The 4,602-nt window shown below is 44.0% G+C and overlaps 1 pseudogene across 1 annotated transcript; it reads right to left on the minus strand.

The window, feature by feature from the left end:
- Positions 1-3,652: 3,652 nt before the first annotated feature.
- On the minus strand, positions 3,653-4,035 carry LOC308660246 (small ribosomal subunit protein eS26-like; annotated as a pseudogene). The gene has a single exon. The product of its transcript is annotated as a small ribosomal subunit protein eS26-like (transcript).
- Between the last annotated feature and the right edge of the window lie 567 nt (positions 4,036-4,602).

A 4,602-nucleotide genomic window follows, 5' to 3' on the forward strand; every position in this document is an offset into this window, starting at 1 on the left:
CAAGAAGGGCACGGGTCCAATAAACATGTGGTGGAGCTCAACCTCCCCATAATCCTGTCCACTTCCTCAGGGGTCACAGAATCAAACTCCTCCCAGATAACGTTGACAAGACCGCCCGTGTCCTGATCGTCAGACTCTGCCCAGCTGGAGTCCAAACCAGTCCGAATCCAAGCGATTTTGTCCGACAGATGTTGACCAAACTCCTCGGCACGACCCTGCAAGGGATCCTTGGGCCAGCCATTTTTTCTCAGTGCTAGGAACTAGACAATGACAAACCATTTCTGAAAAATCTTGCGAAGAAAACTGCAGGCACTTGTCTGTGAATGGGAAAAAAAATATTAAGGCACATATGGATAATGTGCTGCCTGCATGTAGTCACTGGAGAACTTCAACATGGCCCACTGTTAATCTTGAAGTGATTTCCTTATGATTAAATTTTGCCCGATTTGTTGTGGTTTTCCTGGAGCAAAACAGAGCATGAGGAGTTATGCCCACACTCAGACCTCCTTTGATTCTCACCATGTGATATCTTTACAGGCACAACTGAGTTATCATCCAACCAGCATTCTGGTAGGGTACCTGGAGAAGTATATAAATAGGAACAAGATATATGGAGGGAAACATGTCATTTAAACCTCCTGTGCATCTCCATATCTACAGTATCAACAACTTAACAAATTTAAGCTTCATCGAGCTGTGGACCTCAGAGGCAAGCAGATTGTCTACTACTGATTTAAGGATAGTATTAAACCCGCTGAAAATTTACCTCTGCACTAAAAAGATTCAAAACTGGCAAGAAAACTTTAAAACCTGTGGCCTGTACCAGTGCATAGATGCAAATAGGATGTTTATTTAAAACTGAGCTGCCATATACTCACATAATCCCTTGCTTTTCCAAAATGTTTTCTGCATTGTTAGGGGGCAGGAAAGAATTGGAAGTCTATTAAACCAGGGACCTTTTTTTCTGTTCAAGAGGAAGATACTAATTTGGTGTCTTTAAACAAAAAGAAACAGAAATCTTTTGGGCTGTCTTTTGGTCAAAACTTTAATATGGTGCTCTGATGTTTTTCATGAAACAGATTTGTTGTCCATTAAGAAACTCTCTAGCTTACATCCCAACAAGGGAATCACTATTCTAAGTTAAAATGAACCTTGTTTTTAATATAAGTGGTTAACTTCACAATCACATACACCAGAAGTTGGCAACAAAGTGCCTAAAAGTAGTATGGCTTCCACTAGTGCCTTAAAAAAAGAAGTCATGTGGCCTTCCAAGGGTGCTAATTCTGGCTGCACAAGACCAAGTCTTAAGAATAAATACACATACAGCCAGAACTGAGAAGATAGCAACAAGCAGCAAATGTTTTCTCTACAAACATGGAAAGAAATAATTGACCATCTCGTTTGCTGCGGTAAAAAGATCTCACCAGCTGACTAAAACAATGGCATGACAAAGTAGCAACAAAGGTACATTGGACTATCTGCAAGAAATACCACTTCCCTACAAGCAAGAACTACTGGGACCACAAAATAGACAAAGTAATGATCCAAGGCCTGAAGACTAAAACATATGAAGAACGGCTGCAGGACTTGGGTTTGGCTAGTCTAAAGAAAAAAAGAAATAAGGGTGACATGATAGCAGTATTCCAGTATTTGAGGGGCTACCACAAAGAAGAGGAGGTCAAATTATTCTCCAAAGCACCAGAGGGCAGGACAAGAAACAATGGTTGGAAAATGATCAAAGAGAGAAGCAACCTGGAATTAAGGAGAAACTTCCTAACAGTGGGGACAATTAACCAGTGGAACAGCTTGCCTCCAGAAGTTGTGGGTGCTCCATCACTGGAGGTCTTTAAGAAGAGACTAAACAGTCACTTGTCTGAGATGGTATAGGTCCCTCTGCTTGAGTGAGGGGCTAGACTAGAAGACCTCAAAGGTCCCATTCTATTCTATTCTATTCTATTCTATTCTATTCTATTCTATTCTATTCTATTCTATTCTATTCTATTCTATTCTATTCTATTCTATTCTATTCTATTCTATTCTATTCTATTCTATTCTATTCTATTCTATTCTATTCTTGTAAAATATATTTATTGACTCAATTAAGATTTAAGATTTAAGATTTATTGAGATTTTTATACCGCCCTTCTCCCAAAGGGACTCAGGGCGGTTCACAGGGCATAAATATAAACAACAGTACAAACATTAAAAAATAATTAAATTAATGCCCAAGTTAAAACCAGAATAATAAAACAAACCTATAAAAAACCCAAGTACCCCCATCAGGCCAGACCCGCTAGTTCAAATAAATGGGTCTTCAACCCGCGACGGAAGGATCGGAGGTCTGATGCCATCCGGAGCTCAACCGGCAGTTGGTTCCATAACGCCGGAGCACCCACAGAGAAGGCCCTCCCCCTGGGGGCCACCAGTCGACATTCCCTGACAGGAGGCACCCTGAGGAGGCCCTCTCTGTGGGCGCGCACAGGGCGGAGGGGAGTCGACGCCGGCAGCAGGTGGTCCTCGAGGTATCGCGGACCCATGCCATGTAGGGACTTAAAGATCATAACCAAAACCTTGAACCTTACCCGGAAGACAACTGGTAACCAATGCAGCTCACGGAGCAAAGGTGTAACATGGGAGTACCGGGAAACTCCCAAGACAACTCTCGCGGCCGCATTCTGTACCAGTTGGAGCCTCCGAGTAGTCTTCAAGGGAAGTCCCATGTAGAGAGCGTTACAGTAGTCTAGGTGAGAGGTCACGAGCGCATGAGTGACCGTACACAAGGCCTCCCGGTCCAGATAGGGCCGCAACTGGCGCACCAGGCGAACCTGGGCAAAAGCCCCCCTAGTCACGGCCACTATGTGATCTTCCAAAGTGAGTCGTGAATCTAGGAGGACTCCCAAGTTGCGAGCCCTATCCACAGGGGGTAAAAGCTCACCCCCCATAGAAAGAGGTGGAACATCCCAGGTGTCTCGGGAAGCCGGAATGTACAGCCACTCAGTCTTGTCAGGGTTGAGTTGAAGTCTGTTCCTCCCCATCCAGACCCGAACCGCCTCCAGGCAACGGGACATCACAGTGAGGGCATCACTGGGGTGGTTTGGGGTCGAAATAAAAAGTTGGGTATCATCAGCATATTGATGATACCCAACTCCAAAACCACGAATGATCTCACCCAGCGGTTTCATATAGATGTTGAACAGGAGAGGCGAGAGGACCGACCCCTGAGGAACTCCACAAGCGAGAGTCCTAGGGGTCGACCTCTGCCCCCCTGCCAACACCGACTGCGAGCGTCCCAGGAGATAGGAGGAGAACCACTGAAAAACCGTGCCTCCCACTCCCAATCCCCTGAGACGCTGCAGCAGGATACCATGGTCGATGGTATCGAAAGCCGCCGAGAGGTCTAATAGGACTAGGACAGAGGAATACCCCCTATCCCGAGCCCTCCAGAGATCATTCACCAGAGCGACCAATGCCGTCTCCGTGCTGTGCCCTGGCCTGAAACCCGATTGGTAAGGGTCCAGATAATCCGCTTCATCCAGGACCAGAGGGAGCTGATGCGCCACCACACTCTCAACAACCTTCGCAAGAAAGCGAAGGTTGGAGACTGGACGAAAGTTGTTCAATACAGCTGGGTCCAAGGCAGGCTTCTTATTTGGCATTGACATCTTTTAAAACATCTCCTTACATAGACTTAGGGGGTGGTCTCGGTGCAGCTCCTGCTGGCCTGAATTGGGGAGGAGGAGTGTGGTCCTTCCGGGCCTCATGGGATCGGTTCCTCACCACCTTGCTGTGGATAGCACAGCTAACACAATAGTGAAGCTTCACATAGAATTTGGGTAGCACATAGGAATCAAAGACACTGGCTTCAGAGATATCTTAGACTGCAGCTGCTTCTACAATATTTCGGATGACAAACTTCTTAATAGCTTTATCCTTGGGGACACAACGGGCACAGTTGGTACAATGTATAGGGTGAACATGTTCTCAGCCCTTCTTGGCACGGCCATTGTTTCTTCTCTTCCTTGTCATTTTGATGGTGAGGAGGTGAAAGAGCCTATTCTATTCTATTCTATTCTATTCTATTCTATTCTATTCTATTCTATTCTATTCTATTCTATTCTATTCTATTCTATTCTATTCTATTCTATTCTATTCTATTCTATTCTATTCTATTCTATTCTATTCTATTCTATTCTATTAGAAAATGAAGAAACTAAAGTGCTTTGAGAGTTTAGAATTCAAATAGACAAATATCTGCCACAAAACAGCCCAAACTTATTTTCAATAAAAAATGTCAATGAAAAAGATAAAAATGCAACTAAAAGTAAAATGATTGTGACAAAAGAAAGCAAAAATAATACCAAATAGTAATAGGCACCCTGGGTGCAATTCCAAAAGATTCTGGAGCATCATTTGAACACTATTGGCATTGACAAAATTGCCATCAGTCAGTTGCAGAAGGCAGCTTTACCTGGAACAGCTTACATCCTGCAATGACAATTCATCAAGGCCAACTCGCCATGGCCAACTCAACACAGGCTAACTTACTGTGTGACAAAATTTACACTAATATCAAACAAATGGTGGACTAAAATCACAAAGGAT

Source organism: Vipera berus, assembly GCF_964194415.1.
Source record: "Vipera berus genome assembly, chromosome: 1".
Taxonomy (NCBI): domain Eukaryota; kingdom Metazoa; phylum Chordata; class Lepidosauria; order Squamata; family Viperidae; genus Vipera; species Vipera berus.